General features: G+C 42.7%; 1 protein-coding gene and 1 long non-coding RNA gene across 5 annotated transcripts in view; one reads left to right on the top strand and one right to left on the bottom strand.

Moving 5' to 3' along the window:
• Positions 1 to 1,481, bottom strand: part of CDH8 (cadherin 8) — a 150,640-nt gene extending 149,159 nt beyond the window's left edge. The window contains exon 1 of the mRNA XM_088171832.1: positions 1,052 to 1,481. The gene's annotated coding sequence lies outside the window, so the exon portion shown is untranslated. The remainder of the gene's footprint in view (positions 1 to 1,051) is intronic.
• On the top strand, positions 216 to 13,099 carry LOC148222340 (uncharacterized). Of its 4 annotated transcripts, none has more exons than XR_015806194.1 (3): positions 221 to 1,474; positions 2,774 to 2,831; positions 3,168 to 13,099. It is a non-coding gene; the product is annotated as an uncharacterized LOC148222340 (long non-coding RNA). The 4 variants fall into 4 exon arrangements; XR_015806195.1 differs by lacking the exon at positions 221 to 1,474 and adding an exon at positions 2,076 to 2,105; XR_015806192.1 differs by having other exon boundaries at positions 216 to 1,474; positions 2,774 to 13,099.
• Positions 13,100 to 17,729: the final 4,630 nt, after the last annotated feature.

Raw genomic sequence — 17,729 nt, 5'->3', positions numbered from 1 at the left:
CTCCCGACTGGGATGCTGCTACCCAGCAGATACTGGAGCCAAGCAGAATAGAAGGATGTGTTCCTCCTCTGCCTTCCTCAAAGAGAAGATGAAGCGTTCAGTGGCACAGCAGCTTCAGGGGGCCACGGGCTCCCGCGTTTCTGCTCTGGGAGCCTTGGCAGCAAATGAGCGGCTGGGGCTAAGGGGCTTTCTGCCGCTCCCAAGTTTCAGCTGGGTGCATCCTCTGTTTAGTCAGCCAAAGGATGGGGAGGAAAACAACTTGTGGGACAGGGATGACTCCTGGCTAGTTATGGCTACAGATTGATTCCCATCGCAGCTTTCAAGAAGAGCAGTATTTCTGGGATGCTTTCCTCTCTCAAAGTAGGAAAGGAAGCTATGAAGCCATTCCTATTTATTTACTTAGGGGGTGCAAAGCTTTGAGGGGGGAGGGAAGGTGATAATAAATCGGGGGGATTTCCCCCCCCCCCAAGGTTCTTCCAGCCTCCTCCTCCCTCATTTACATATCTGGCTGGTGGGTGATTTTTATTCTCAGCACGAAAACTGCAATCTATTTCAATGCATGAATGCAGCCCTGCATCTATTCAACACAGTGAAATAGCCCAGAGACTTATTGTACTAAATAAGAAAATAAAGAGAAGAAACGGGTTCGCCAGCCTCAGAAGCAACCATCTGTGATCCAAAGTCCTCCTGATTCTTTAAAGGAGGGTTGTAGAAGGGAAGGAAAAATAAACCTCCCAAAAAAACCCACCAATAACAGGGAAGACAAATACAATTACCACCACTTCTTCTACCAAGAGAATAATAATGATAATAATAATAATAATTAAAAAAAAATAACTGACAAGCATCCCACGACATTTTCATTATCGGCAATTTGAAAACATCTGACTTACTGAGGCACCCCAGTTCAGTCTAATACCGCACCTAGGGACGAGGAAGGCGCTCGCCCAGCGCACCTTGCACGCACACGGAGCCCAAGTCAGCCAGAAACCCACGGAGCGAGAGCCCTCTGCCAGCCAGCACAAATTGTCTGTAGAAAACGAATACTCACTCTTTCAAGGAGCAAGGGAGCCGCTTGCCCACAGCCACTTCACGCACGGATTGAAAGGGTGAGGTAAAAAAAACATCAGCCGGTCGCTGGGAACAGGCAGGGTGCTCCAGATTTTCTTCTCATGCTTTCCGAGGCTGCGGATGCCGGCGGAGCCGCTGCTTGCTGGGCTTCCCGGGTCTCTGTGCCTGCATGCTGGAGCGCAGTTATTAAATTCTCCCTTCGCACAAGGCAGCGGCAGCCGCACGTCTCCAGGAAAGCAGGATATTCCAAATAAATCCGCTAATTCCGGGGCTGAGCGCGCCACCGTGCCTGCCTGCCTGCCAAACGTAACTGTGAAGCGATGTGGAAAAGTGAGCCGGGAGCCTCCCCTGACAGCTCTTATTGGGCTGATCTCGGAGGCAGGTCTAGCGCTGGGAAATTCGTGTAAGCACTTTGGGGTGGTGGTTTTCCCCCTCCTTCCCCTGCCCGCCTTCCCCCCGGCAGGCACACAACTTTTCCAGGGGCGGCGGCGCCGCTCGCTCCCCGCGGTCCTGCCGGGAGCCCGGGCCGCCAGCTCCGCACCGGGGCATCGCCCGGGAGCGAGGGAGGGAGGGAGCGAGGGAGAGAGGGAGGGATGCGGGCATGGAGGGAGGGGAGGGCGGGGGTGGGCGCCGGGCGGGGGGGCCGGGCCCGGAGCGGGGCCACCGGGGACGAGCCCGCCGGGGCTGGGACGTGCCCGGAGCGTCGGCGAGGAGGAGCCCCCCCTGCTCTGCCCTGCTCTGCCCTGCCCTGCCCTGCCCTGCCCGTCCTTTGGGGTGATGCCCGCGGGAGAGGATGCGGGGGGGATGCGGCAGCACCCCGAGGGGCCGCGGGCAGCCGCTCGTCTGCGTGAGACAGCGCTGGGCGGGCGCCCCGGGGACAGGGAGGGCATCCTTGAAAAACGTTTTTGCCAACACGCCCGGGGAGCTGCAGGCGGTTCGCGGCTCTCGGTGGCCTCGGGCGCTGCGCGGAGCAGCCCCAGGGCAGCGCCGGCCGCCCTCCGGCAGCGGGAGCGGGATGGAGGCAGCACCGCGCAGTAAGTCCGTGACCCTGTCCCCAAATCCTCTTTGTGACCCACAGAGCCGAAATCCTGCACAGCGCCGGGATCCCGCACATCCCGGGGACCCCGCACATCCCGGGGACCCTGCACAGCCCCGGGACCCCGCACAGCCCCGGGACCCCGCACATCCCCGGCTGCCGGAGCGCTGGATGCGGGCTCAGGGAGCCCAGCGCTGGCCATCGTCACCTGCCTTTGGCTCTACAGGGCTGGAGGGGGCTCGTCCCATCCGGGGCAGACAAAGCACGGCCAGCAGCCCGAGAGGGACAGGCCACTGCCATCCATCCCCTGCCCACATTCCTCATCCACTGGGCTTTTCTCCTTTTCATGGGGCATGGATTATCTGTTAGCAGATTAAATGTATTATTTTTAATAATGCATCGTATGTCTGAATCCTCCCCAAGTGTGATGCTCACCGAAAGGGAAGGGGTAAGAGCACAAGGCACAGACGTGGTCAGGTACAGGCAGGGACTTTTGAAATGGAGGGCTGGTTCCACACTGAGCTAGTGCTGTTGGGGAAGTTGAATTGCACTCAATTCCATCTTTCTCCAACTCTCCTTGACCAGTAGGATGCTGTGGTTGAAATGAACATGCTGTGTGGTTCTACATTAATGAAGCAGGTTCCTTGCTCAACTTTATTTTTAAAGGGCTGGTCATCTGAACTTCCTTCAGAGCAGCTGAAAACCTCTCCTCCTTAAGCAAAAGGTAAGATGACTCCTCTGTTGGAGATCTACCTAGGACTGCAGAACGTGGACCCTAATATTCTGCTATATAGTAAGAATACCATATAATTTAGTTCCATGATTGTTAATCTTATTTTCCATGCTGATCCTATGAGTGCATGAGACCCTCCATGTGTAGCTCTGCTCAACTTTATCTTAACTAAATGCAAGCTATTGCAGATAACAGGTGCATTTCTGCTTGCACAAATCCTCCTTCTGAAAAGTCTCAGACTCATGGGAATGTAGCAAAACGCACCCAGAATGTGCCGTTTTTCAAGGTCAATGAAGAAACATCTAACTATGGCTTTGTTTCCCTCAGCCCAAGCTCTTACTTTCTGAGCTGTGAGCCTGGGAGGATTCCTTGGAGGAGGATGGATATAAAAACACACAATACTTGAAGCAGGCAGAGAGCCTTGAGGGAAATACAAAACACTTGGCAGTGCAATAGATAAGATCAGAAATATGGTTTCCTTTCACCTGGGGTTCTGCTGAGGCAAAGAGTGTTTTTCTCCCCCATCGTTCCACCAACTGAGCCACACAGTGAAAATACAGATCTTGTCACAAGGAAAGCATGAGGATGCTCAGCCTGGCTTTACTCTTGGGAATTAATGCCAGTTTTCAAACTTTTTTAAGGATTCAGTAAGAGTGGTTGCACACCTGGTTTTAATTTCTGTTAAAAACACCTGATGGAAGCAACCAAGAATAAAAGTTCTTCTTAATAAGAACCCTCGTGTCCTTGCTTTAAATAGGCAGCACAGTTGTGTGTGGGAAGAAAGCTAATGGTAGAGGTTGTACCTCCAAGTGCAGCTTAAAAGTTTAGTTTTTTGTTTTGATTTCAACCTTTGACTTGTGCCATTTGTTCTACGTGACCTTTCTTGCAATTGGAAATTACCAGGGCAAAAGCTGTGCTCTTTCATCCTCAGGTTGTAGGAGAGGATGGTAAGTGTCTTGTTAAAATGGATTATGCCATCCATGGATTCCCCTGCTGGAAAGCCTTTCAGATGATGGAGTAAATCTTGACAGGAAGAAGTGTATAGATTAAAATTAATGTAAAAATAAGCTTGGAATAGCAAAGGAACATTTGCAACTTTCTGCATCCTATCCAGATGAAATGATTTAATGATATTTATCATACTGAGCTATATATATATACACACACTACAGCATAAGACTGATGAATATGCTGGCTAAAAATTGTTTCCTCTTAAATAAATATTATAAGGAAGATTATTCCTCTATCTTCTAAATGGCCATTTCATTTTTTAAGCAAAAAGCAGCTCTTGCTTCAGTTGCAATGGGATGAAGATTTTTAATTTAATGACAGTACTGAAGAAAGAAGTCATCTGCAAAATGAATAGGATTGAATCTCATCCTGGATCAAACTGGAATACAATTTTTCATATTAAATTTTGAGATCAGGGAGGAAAAAAAACCAACAAATCAGAATATTTACAAAATGCATTGGCTTGTGGTATGGGTTGGTTGTTGGTATTGTTATTTTGGGGTTATTTTTCATCTTGTTTTTTTGGTACTTTTTGGTTACTTTTTTGTTTGGTTGTGTTTTTTGGAGGGTTTGCTTATTTTTTTTTTTCTTTTAGGTGGGTTTTAGTTTCTGGAGTTGTTTTTGTTTGGTTTTTTGATTGGTTGTGATGGAGAATTGGGAAAAAATTAACCTCAGCTTGGAAGAGAACAGGGAGATTTTCTTCTATATTGCTTTGCTTTTATAAGAAGGATTAAAACCCCAATGTGACTTCCCATGCCTATATAGACAGGAAGTATCTGTCACCTAAAATATGTGGCATAATGGAATTCCACCATCTTTTCTCACTTTCATGTTTTTGTGAAAACAGTTGTTGATTATAATTTAATTTTTTGTTCCTCAGCAGTGCAATCAACCGTTTCCTGAAGACAGAGTTTAGACTTTATTGCTTAAAAATATTCAGTAGAAGCAGCTTGAAATGAGCTCTTCAGGGGCAACTCAGTCACAGCCCAGCCTTGCCAGAGTTACTGCTGGAGTCAGAGTTTGGGTCATCTCATTTAAATAACAAGGCCAGGGCTTGAGAGGGGAAAAGAAACGACTGTGCTGAGTTCTCACATCCACATTTTATTCCATCAGATCACCTACCAGTGAGATATCAAAGCATCAGTAGCTGATTTCCGTTTTCAATACGTAAAATGGGGCCTGATCCAAAATTGCATGCAATTAATGAGTCCAGAGTGAATTGCTTGATCAAGATAAATGAGTTTACTGCAAGCTACTTTTGCTTACAGGGATTGCCACTAAAATGCCACTTCAAAGTAATAAGAAATTAATAACTGATTTGAACGTTACTAAAGCAAGTTTATGGACAGTGGCATCACCTGCCACTTTTGTTGCATTAAAGCTTTAAATAAATTAAGTGCTGTTTTCCTAGGCAATACCCACTCTATGTCATTGGCACCTTTTGCTCAAATTACGTGAGGGATTACTCCTTAATTTAATTTAATTTGCCTTGTATGCTAGAACTGACATTGCATGAAATAAGAAGAAACAAGAAGGTTTATCTTAAGTCCAGAACATTTCTGAATAAAATATGCACTTTTATCAGCTCCCTGTGCCAGCACACAGACATAATTACCTTTAGAACACAGGTTCTTATCACTGTCTTGCAACCTTTAAAACCTGCTTGCATACAGTTATCACAAGTTGGTTATCAGGAAAAATAATGATCTCCTGTGTTTGGGAAGTCACTGAAGACATCTGTAAGTTGAAAAAAAAATCCATTATATAATGCTTACAAGTGATCCTATAGATTAAAACAAGGGAAATGATACAAGCAGCCTGTGAGATAAAGGTACAGGGTTGGGGTAGGTTTAGTTTCATTTTTTTTCCCCTCTGAAAAATTCGTGTTTACATTTTAACAGGCAAGGCTAGAAACCCTGAGAGACTTAAGTGAGGGATTGCAAAGGAATGCCAGATTCCTTCAGAGATCACACATGGTTAAAATTCAATACCCAGCACTGGAACAGAAAGCTTGGAGAGCCCCACTGAAGAGCGAGCAGCAGCAGCCATAAGTGACAGAAGTGATTCTCAACCACCCAAAAATCCTTGCTCTCGACTCTGAGCCTTCTGAGAGCAGCATCTAATCCAACTCCAGTCCCTCGTTACTTGAGATGTGAGGAGAAATGGATGCATTGATTTTGAAATTACTTTTGCTTTGACTGGACAAACATATTCCTGTAACCATTCAAATTCCTCCTCCAGCCCAAGGAAAAGTCTTTTCTGTCAGACAAAAACAAAAGTTTAGCTCAGCAGCAGCCCTGGGCTTGTGGGCCCTTAGCACATCCTTTGCCATCCCCAAACACTTCATTTAGCACTATAAAACACAACTAGCCCTGAGCCCCTTCCACTCTCCAGAGATTATAAAATATAAACCCCCAACTACTAATCTGTGTATTTTTTGCACCAATGATATTAGAGAGTGCATAAAAATAACAATGCATTATCGGGTTTTATTATTCCTTGGGCACTGTTTGCAATTTTGACTAGTTGCTGTCAAGTTGGCTATTAGAAAAACAATTATTCCTTTTGTACATCAAACACTAGGAGAAAGACATAAGAAAATTATATCCAGCAAGGCATTCAAAGTGGTTTTTTGGGTTTTTTTTTTGTACATTAATGTACAGAAGGATAGAAATTGTACAGGATGCAATTTGGGAAGTTAATCTTTCGCTGTGGGTTTTCACTCTGCCTTGTGAACATCAGGAGCTGGATCGGTCACAGGAGCTGTGGAAATATTGTTTGCTCTACCTCAAGTGCCCTCTAGTGTGCAGTAATTAAGCAGGTTAAAATAATTTTTTCTGCTTTTTTTTTTTTTCTAACAGCTACTCTCCTAAATCCCAAAGTAATATGTAACAGTGCTTTTCTTCGAGAGGAGAGAGAAATTCAATGTTCACTGCATTAATTGTGTGGCTATAAATGAATTATCTCCTCCATGCAAAATCAAATCACCCCTGTTGCTGTCAGATTTTTATTCCCAGAGGTGTAAGTTAAATAAAGCCCAATAATTCTTTTGGGCATCGTGCAAATGTCAAAGTTTACAAACAAATAGTTTTTGGTGTTATCAGAACCAAAATAACAGTTTTCTCTCTGCAAAGGAAATTACTATATTCATCAACAAAACCTGACCCTAGAACAAGATTAACAACAAATCCCCCTATGCTTCTAGGGTCTTTTAAAAGTAGTCTTTGTCTACAGTTTAGAAAACAGGCAAGTATAAATAAATAAAATAACGACTGGGGCACACATGTAACAAGTTCTGTGTGTTCTCCCTCAAAATTCTGACATCACCTGGCTGGACAAATCCAGTCGTGTCTGTCAGTGAGAGCAGGCTCTGTGCAGCAGCTGCCTGACACCAAAGAACAGTCAGAGGAAGAGGAGGGGGAAGATGTTGGGAGATAAAAGTGTGGAGAGGTAAAATTACCAGCTGCTGCTCCAAAAACAAAGAATGAAAAACTACAAGGAAGTGTACCTGCAAGAGAGAGTTTAACTTATTTATGAGTTTAAATAATAACTTTAAATAAGTTTGATTTATTTAAGCTTATTTCTAAGGGCTCCCTTGCTTTTAAAAAGCAGGCTTAACCCTTGAGTTCCCCACATAAGTTTCTCCACTGCACAGACGAGTTCATTTTGGGGGGAACCATTGAAGAGTTTTTCTCCATTCCTCATTTCACTGTGGCCTGACCTCAAAGCCAAGCATTCACTTTCAGGCAGGATTTACCATAAGATTCCAAGATAATAGCAAGCCTAAGCATACTCAAAACAGATTTTTAATGGACTTCTGAAAGCTGAGGTAAGAGGGATGGGTGGATCCCAGGAGAGATGAAATTGTTGCCTATAATAGGGATATGCTACACAAGGTGAGAGAATTGAATCTTTTATGAGTTGTAAAATCAGTAGGACTTCCTATAAGTGGAAAGAGTCATCATCACTACCTCTGAGCTGGGCTGTGGTGGCAGAGCTGTGGTTTCCAAGTGAAGGTGCTGAGAGAAGCCCACAGGATTGTTTCCCGTTTGCCAGCTTGGCTTTGCTGAAGGTTAATTTTTGTACCTTGACTGTTCCTCATGAATTCTGCAGAGAACACACAGTTCTGGTGCAGTTTAGCAGCCATGGGAGGCAAACAGGACACAGCAAAGCACCACCCTTTGCCAATACATGGTTTTCTAACACATAATGCCCTATTTTAACAGCCACACTGCCCCCAGGCACCGTGCTGCCAGGAACACAACAACAGGAGTTATTCCAGAAACAATGCTGCAATAGATGCTCTCATCATTTAGAGCTAAAGTACATCAAGGTTAGACAGGTCTTGTGATCTGGGCAAATAAACTGCCTTTATTTCCTCCAGATTTGAGTAAACTTCCCCAGGTGTGTTCAGCCCTCATCCCTGCAGGGATAAGAGTGAGCTGCTCTCACAAATTCACCTGCTCTGGGCATCAGGAGAGCAGCAGGAAAGAAAAGAGCCAGGCAGGGGCAAGGGCAGCTTCTTGTTGTGAAGTTCATACCTTAAAAACGGACAGCATTCTGCCACCCCTGTCCTGGAGATAATAAATCCCTTAAGTTCAGCCCAGCTCTTCATGAAGTGCCTTCCTTATCTGGAGGAGGAGCAGCAGATCTCAGGTCCCTGGGAGGTGACAATTACAGCAATCCAAAGGGAGCTGTGGTACCGATAGAAGGGAAAGAAGCACAAGGCCAGGTTTCAGCATGGGCCACCTGAAGAAGCTCAGCCAAAGGTACTTCTGCACACCTCATAACCCAAATCTAATAGCAGCACAAGCTGAAATCTGGCTGCTAGCTCAAATGGTATTTGTTTTTCCATTCTGAATGCAGTGACAGATTAGGAGTATATTCTTATTTCAGAATACTTTTCTCCAGAGAGTTCTGCTTTATTTCTTTATTTAATTAAGCAGGGAAGTCAACATATTGCCCATAAAGTGATTTTTTTCAGCAGCTGCTGACATTGTAGTTTGGCAGACTGATCTTTAAAAAAAAAATCATAATGCAGTGGTAAAATAAAGCATCCATTTCCCCTAAAAATATTTCTGGTACATATGTAAGAAATACTGCTAATGAAGGAAAATATCAATGATTTAAATGCACAGGATTCCATGCTGAAGGACCTGCCTTCTTCATAAGAAGCTAAACAGATAGAGCACATAGAGGGAAGATCATGTTACTAAAAACAACTGGTTTTAATGCCAGTAATTTAATGAATCAAGTCAATACCTCCTGAAATATATTCTAAATTCATTTACCAATGCTGATAGGTGGTTTTTATTGTCAAATGCAGAAAAATCAAGTGAATAAGTATCTGAGACTGAGACGATGCAAATAATGTCTCCCAGAGGAGACAACATGGAAATGATGTGGCTGATCCACAGCTTGGTGATGCTCAGCTTCTTTGCAAACCTGTAAAAGTGAAGAGAGTGTAGTAAAAGGTGTGGTTTTGTTGTTTTTTTTTTGTGGATCACTCAAGTCAAAGAAGCCAACTCTGGAATAACTGGAGAAATAGCAGGGCCTGACTCACTGCTCTGCTAATTTCACTAATTCCAGCTTAACACCAGAGTAACACTGTGGTAAAACATGACCTATATTTTTGTTTAAATTAAAATCTCTAATATTCATCAAATATTTATAAGAATATATAACAAATAATTGTGGCAAACATTGCATAATAAAGATGAAAGGGAAATTAACCTTGTGAATTTTTAAACTGAAGAATAAAGACCATTACATTAATAAGACTTAATTATATCATTAAATATTTAAAATTATGTCCTCTAATAAATGTTTTTATTTAACATATTTCTTTTTTATCTATTACATTAGTAAAATGCCTTTAAGATACAGAAAAAAAAATGTTTTTTTTTATAGCCATGCAAATACAGAGAAAGTGAGAAAGGAGCCATGTTACCTCTTCAACCCAAGGTCAGCTCTCAGGAGAGAACAATCTGTACTTCCACAACCTCAGCTCCCTGCTAGGATGGGCTGGTGAGGGGCTGTGTCTTTGCTAAGCATTTTTCTTCAATTACTCTCTTCTTTTTTAGGTCTAGCTTGGCTCTCTTTGCGCTGATGAACTTGAATTAATCCAGCACAAATAAACTTTGTCTATGTTTGTAGCATTCCATTGGGCATCTAATCCATCCCTTACAGGACAGGGGTGAAAGCAGCACTTGGGAACTCTTAGGGAATCCTCAGGAAATCCTTTCAAACAACAATCAATCAATCCTGTCACACCTTTCAAACAACAGAAAGGGCCAATTTGACAGCAAAGGATTTGGGGTACAAGATTTTCAAGGGTTACAATCCCCCCATCATCCCTCTGGAGATGTCAAAGAGTCTTTTCTCAACATTAGTTCAGCTCACCTCATCTCTCTAGATTTTTCTAATTATTCTACAAACAGCAGAAGAGTTAAAGCAAAAAGTTTCTGAATCAACCCAAATTCAGCTTCCTACCAGAAAGTTTATTTTTCTAGCACATCTCCGAAACTTTTAATGTTCCCCTCTAGTTATGGGACTTCAAAGCAGCATTTCTGTCTCTTCAGTGTGTTCCAGTCACCCTTTCTGCCTTGGTTGTGCACACAAACCCCACAGCCAGAGAATCAGCTTTCCCCTGAAAACCCAAGTTTTGCATGCACTCGCAGAAACACTGATTAAAATCAAATGGCAAACAGTGACAAATCAAATCTTACTCATCAGCATTTCAGATTTATCAGAGGCTACAGTTTAATGATGCTTTAGTGGAAATTCTCTTCATTTGCAAGCACACAAAATTCTGAGGCCCTCTCTGTTCAGTTACTTTGCTTTTTGCAGTTAAAGCATTCTTTCTGTTCACCACAGTAATACTGACTCTGATCTAATTCCCACAAGTTTCTGTTTATCTTTGTAATATTCTTCTGACTTCTGCAGGTTGTGTGTTTTGTTGCTATGATTGTCTTCCTGCTGTCCTTCAGCATTTCCCTCCCCTGTATGCATCATCACCCATCCTGTAATTACAGAAATGTTATTTTTTGATAGACAGATGCATAGGGTTGCTGGCAGGAGTACTGCCATTATGCAGTCCAAATTCTGTGCAGAATATTAAAGAATCATATGAATCAAATCTTAGTCAAAGAATAATCTTGTGAATTACCAAAAAGTTTGAACTAACTCTGATTTGCTTGTTTACACTTGGGATAACTCACCTCAAACTAGGTAACATTTATTTACATATGGCAGCTAGGGCTGCAAAGGAGATAGAGTCTTCTAATTAACACTCCTGATGCTGCAAACATAAACAGGGATAAACACATATTCCATTATGTGTAGCTGCCACTCACATTGCCACAATATTCTTTTCACTGCACAAATAAAACAATGCTACAAAGCAAACAAGCACTGAGTTTTCACTTCAGTACCTGCCTAATAATGTCATACCTTATTTCCAGGAGATTGTTTATTTGGAAAAGTTACCAAAAACAACAAAAAGCAGTGTCATATCCTATCACTTCACTTAACTAAGGCTCAAGAGGCTGTAGAAATAACATGAGAGCTTCCACTAGTGTTATGTTTTACTGTGCTTTAAAGTTTCCACAAATAAGGCACCTGTTTCTGCCTAGCAAGGTACAGAATAGTGAAAAGTGACACTATGCTCACAAATAAAAAGCTTAATCTGCAGAACAAATGAGGAATAAAATACATACCGTGGTCCAAATGGCTCACCACTGAAATGTGGAGTAAAGCAGCGTGCCTAGGCACAGGTACAGCCCAGCAAGGGCACGGGAATGTGGAAAATTCCCTGATTTTTCCCACTAGCAGCTGTGCCCCCACCAAGATTGCATCTGGGTGTGCTTCAGGGATCTACCTGAGCACCTTCTGGAAGGGCTCCTGCCTTATCCTGTGTGTTTGGGCTGACAGGGAAAATGTGAAGATGCTGCCAGCAGAGACAGGAGGGCTGGAACCACCCAGCTGAGGAAGCTTTCCCATGGCAACTCTGCCTTTCCTTTTCACTTCAGGGTGCCTGGGTGACTCCCAGCGCCACTCCCAGGCTCTGTCCTCCCAAACACGCCCATGTGCACAGAGGGCTCAGTGTGAGGTTTGCAAACCTTCCTTCTGGAAAGGGCGCTGCTGTCACTGGGACTAAGAGAGGGTTTATCATTTCCTTTGTAGCTGAGCCCAGACAGGCTTGGCCAGGTGTAGAGCCTTCACACAAAGCTCTCTGAAAATGCCTTCACACAGACTTCCAGTCTCCACACCACAGTTCACTGCACACCCTTACCCTGAGTCGTCTCATATATAATTTAAACGTTTAATGTAAAGTAAAGCTAACGTTAACAATGCCTATTTTTGACGACTGACAGTATAATGCTTTATTTCCTAAAGGAATAACTGGAGTGATCCATAAGCAAATAGAAAGCCAAGTAACACTGCCTGAAGAGACATAATTTGTGCTCATCCTTGAGAAACCTTAGAGTGCATACATCCCTTCCTCCTCAGCTAGGCAAGGTGGGATTGACTGTGGTTTTCTTTCAGATGAGATATGAAAAGCTGCAGTGCACTTTGTTCTGCACTGGTATTAATGATACCTTTAGAAGTGGGATGTCTTTGATATCTATTGTGTGCTGCTGACTGATGGCTCTTTCTAGCCTGGAAAGGTACCTTGTCTTAGCAGCTTTGTGTGGGCTGAGAGTGGAGGCCACAAGAATATTTTGAAGTTGAGGAATTTTAAATTAATATAAAGTATAGTATCATTAAAGCTGAGATAGTAATACCCTTCTAAATTCACCCTAAAACTTTCTTTGTCCATTCAGGAAATTATTAGATATTATCCTGTCTTGATTCTGGATATTCTTTATTGCTGTTCATTCTCAGAGGCAGTGGATGAGAATCCCCACCAGCAAGAGCAGGGACAGCAGAATCACTCTCCTGTGCACAGCCTCTTGCTGCAAGCCCTCCCCCCCACACTTCTTCTATAATAAAACACTCAGAAAGCAGCAATTCTGGTAATTGTCTGACTAATATCTTCATTATCAGGAAGTGTTATCTTTCACATACAACAAATGGAGATGGTGCTACCATCAGCACTGAAAATAAGGATTAGAGAAGGGGAACTACTCATCAAAGAGAAAAATAAACTACAAAGGTTGATTTATGGCACATCTTTTTCTTAACCTGTGTTATAACCTGCTGTCTACATTAAAAAAACATTAAATAAACAACAACTTGCAAAATGATATTTTCTTATTTCTTTAACTATACTAGTAATACTTAAAATAATTTTGCATGAGAGAAGACCCACATTCTGCTCCTAGACTTTAACGATGCCATCTGAAGTGAGCAGTGGTTACGAGCACGGAAGGCTGGAGACAGAATGGCAAAGATTGTCTGGGGCAGGAAATGGGATGGTTGTTTGGCAGTGCGGGCTGGGAGCAGCTCGGCTGGTGAGTGATCACTGCAATGTCTGGGAGGAGCTGTTTGCTCTGCAGAGCCACTTCTGCTCTGGCAGTGAGCATCAGTCACCTGGGCAGGCTCAGCAGGAGAAGGGCTCTGGGCTGCTGGCTGCAGTGCTGGGGCAGGAGCAGCTCCCGAGGTCAGGGCTGGCACCAGCAGGGCAGAGTGGGGAGCAGTCGGGGCTGCTGCCCACGCCAAACCTGCTCCATGAACAGACAGCCTCATCCTCTAGGCTTGTCAATCTGTCACCCAGAAAAAAATAGAAAGGGAAATTAAAAGGTTATGATGTTATCGTCTCCCAAAATAGGATTTCAGTCATCCTGGAGAAGTGCTGTGCTGGGATATTTTCACTCAGGTTCTGCTGACATCTCCCAGCTGTCACCAGCACTGAGCCTCCTTTTGGGACTGCTAAAGGTCATGGAGCACCAGGGAGGTGGAGGGAGACCTCCACTTGGGTGACCACAGGAAAACGCTTTCAGGATTAATCTGGAGCAGAAAGAAATGAATCCGTTTGTCTGTGTTTCTCTTTACTGGTGCTGACAACACCCAGAACAGTAGTGCCCTCTGTTCTTCAACACTGCCTCAAGTCCACCAAAGACCAAAGGTTAGTTCCTGAAAAAGGAGCTGCTGCCCAAACCAGTAGCCTGGTTTTTCTTATATTTCAGAGCTAACATAGAAAACAAAGGATCACAGCATGCAAAAGCAGAACAGACTAGTGGAAAACACTCTAAGAATAAAAGGAAAACAACCAATAAGCCTCAAACACTACCTTTGAGAATGAAGAGAAACTCGTGAATGCTACTATCAACTTTACTTGGAAACAGAATTCAGCTGAGTCCATTGGAAGAATCCTGTGCCCTGCAAGGGAAGTGAGAGATGCATTCAGTTGCCAGGGCACAGCAGAGGGTGGCAGGGCCAGCTGTGACCCCTGAGGTGCCACGCGAGAGCCCGCGAGCTCCGAGCGCTCAGCACTTCTGAGGGTCAAGCCTCTGGCATTTGAGATGCAGTCTCTCGATAGATTAGGATTGATCTCCCCTGTCTCTGAATTAAAAAAAAAAAAAAATAAACAAACTGTAACCTTGAAATAGTCATCCAAACCTGGAGTCCAGCCAAGAGAGCAGACAAAATCCCCTCGAGAAGCAGAACAGCAACCCCAGAGGTCACTATTGATGCGTCAGACAGAAACAGTGGATTTTGTTACCACAAGGACTTCAATAATTTCATTTTTATTCCAAAACTAAAAGTGTAATCATATTTTTTCCCCTGAAATGCAGAATTGCATCCAATTCCATTTAAACACAGATACCCAGAGGATACCTTAAATATTCTCTTGGAATTGAACATGCACGTTTGAAAGCAGTGCAGTTACAGAAGACAACATTCTCCTCCATGGCAAAGAGGACGGTGTTTTACTGCCCTCTTTGTTGTTTTGGAGAACAGAGGGAGTTACCAGCAGCTTCAAAGCTGTAAGGAGGGAGCAAAGCACATCTGAGCTAGGAATGGCTCCAGTTAACTCTCCAGAAGTGGGCAAGCTTTTGTGGTCCACTGCAAAACAAAGGGATTTGTTGTGTTGTTTGGGGATTTTTTTTGCTTTAGATGAGGCCATCTTCAAATGAATAAAGAACTCAGGCATGCTGTAGGCTCTGTTTCCACAAGAGCCTAAAACTCTGCTTCAGATCCACTGAAAGTGAGGAGAGCAAAGTCCACAGAATGACATTGCAAGTGTTTGTGCTTAAATGTAGCTCATGGCAATGGGTGCATCCAATTTCATTACTTTTAATGGGGCAGCACCCATCAGGCCCCAAGCAAATGTGCAGCTGCACTGAAAAATGCATCCTCAGTTCCCAGTGGTTACCCAAATCTGAAACTCCAGACACGTGAACTTTGTTCCTGCAGAACATCAATCTAAAAAAAACAATAACCAAACAAAACCCCACATACAAAACTTCCCCCAAAACACCCCAGGAAAGCACATGGGAAACCATGTAATAGTACACCTTATATATAAAATAGCTGCAAAAAAGCAGAGTAGGAGGCCCTCAAAGATTCAGCACTATATAAATAGGAGCAAACAGAAGCAAGTGTTTTGAAGGGAAGTGGAGGGAATGTGATTTCTCTGTCCCTGACTGTGTTGGTTACACTGTGCACCTACCAGGAATGCATTTTATTATCTAATATTTATCACTTTTGACGGTCACAGGTGTTCCTACTTCAAAAAGATTTTAGCAAATGCCCCTAACTGTGTGACATCTGGATACTGTCATCACTGTAACAAGAGGTAACTTTTGCCACTAGGCTCTGCTCTGGCAGATGTGGTTTTAGTGCCACTGTTCATTTCCTTCCCTGTTAAAATGCAAAACATTCGCTTTTACTTTCAAACAGACATAGCCTGTTCTATTCTACAATGTGGAGTCAGATCCTTTTACAGTCTTAGTCCACCAAAAAACACATTAAATAGAAAAATGCTACACTTGCCAGGATACTGTGTTAGATTCTTGAGCAATATAAATTAAAGACCATGAAATTATTGTGATCATGAAATCCCTCCCCACCCTCTCTGGGAGGAATTCCTGCCCAATATCCAAGCTAACCCGGCCCTCTGGCAGTGGGGAGGCATTCCCCTTGTCCTGTCACTCCATCCCTTGCCAATGCTCTCTCCATCTTTCTTGTAGGTTCTTCAGGGACCACAATTAAGCAACCACCTCTCCTCCAGGCTGAGTTGACATCTTTCATTAAATATTTTTAGCATTTTCTCCATGTTGTGAAGAATATTTAATTAAAAAAAACAAAAAAAAAAAAAAAAAAAAAAAACAAAAAAAAAAACCACACAGGAAGGAAATGGAAAGTTTTCTGTAAACCTGCAGAGGGAAAATCTGCTTTGAAGTTAGGTGCTAAGCTTAAAACCTTTTGCATGAAATATTTTTCACAAAAGGCTTCAAAAAATTAAAATCTTTGAAAGCCTATTGTTCTTGGAAGCCCATATGTAGCTGAGTAGAATTAACCTATTGGTAAATACCAAAGATTATCAGTTCCATTCAGCTGCTCAGGCACTGGCAGGGCCAGGGGAGCCATGCCCTGGGGACCAAATGTCTTTGTATCTCTTGCAAAAGAAGACAAAACTGCACAAACAGAATCGAAAAACCCTTAGCAAAAAAAACCCCAATTATCTGTGCTGGATGACTGTCACAGTGGGAACAGTGCTGTGGGTTACTATTAACTGTACAAAAAGACAAGAGAATCAACAAGTTTATGATTGGTGCAACCTACCACAGATCTCAACAATCCAGCTCAAATAAAGAACAAGAGTATTTTGGATGTAGAGTAAAATCATAGGGCATTTAATGAAGCAAAATACTACAGTTTGTATAATACTGAAGATGGACATGAACTTGCACAGAGACATTTTTTGAAAGTGTGAACATCGAGAATGCAAAGAAATACCAGAGGTCTAGGAAAATTCCAGTTCTGTGTCGTGTATTAATAGCAATATGTGTCAGATTAGACAACTTGTAGTGAAACAGATAGAAATTCCATTCCCTGATCTGAGGGGTTTTTTGCATATTAAATGATATAAGACATTCTATACCTATACCCAATTCTGCAGGAAATTAAAGCCTATGATTATCACTTGTCTAACAGCCTCAATGTAATAAATTAAAGGCTTTGAATAATGGCCAGCAGGCTTCTCAGCCATATTTCAGACTTTTAGAAAATAATCCATTTTTGGCAGATCATCTGACAAGTTCACAACTTTAGATCAAGGCTTATATTATGTGTCATCAGTATTCTTTTGTTCATCTCATACCTATCAATTTTTGTTCATCAAAACCCAGGGCTGTTTAAAACGTGGAAGAAATTTGGCATGTTATGTGGGTCATTTATGGAAATCAAGAACATGATTTAACATTAATATACATAAAAATGACTAGAAATTATGCACCACAAATCCAGATCAGTTTGTGGCTTTTTAAACTCCATTGTATAATACAGAGCATTTGCTCTGTGAGAGACAGAAAAATTCAGGTGGAAAAAAAATAATTACCAGATAGAAATCTTAGTTTAGTGAAGCTATGTCATATATTAATATTATTCTCAACACAGCAGGACATTGGTAAATAAGACTTACATCTCTGAATGTTAATTTTTAAAAGGAAAAACTAGCACCTCTCCTTCAAATTCAAACTAACTCCCGTGGGTCTGTGAATTCAGGTAAGATTTACTGCAGAGCTATAGCATCACTACATATGGGATGATCCTTGCTTTTTAAAAGGGGGAAGCAAAGAATAGATATTACATTGACTGAAAAGAAATGCAAACACCAGACAGTTGCTTTCATTATCTGTGAACAGCTGAAAAGAAGACATTTGGAAAATGTCTTCCACTGGAACTACAATTACAGAATCTCAGAATGGT

Source organism: Sturnus vulgaris, chromosome 12 (genome assembly GCF_052056855.1).
Source record: "Sturnus vulgaris isolate bStuVul1 chromosome 12, bStuVul1.hap1, whole genome shotgun sequence".
NCBI lineage: Eukaryota > Metazoa > Chordata > Aves > Passeriformes > Sturnidae > Sturnus > Sturnus vulgaris.
The sequence above is the reverse complement of the archived record's forward strand: the minus strand, read 5'-3'. Positions and strand labels throughout refer to the sequence as shown.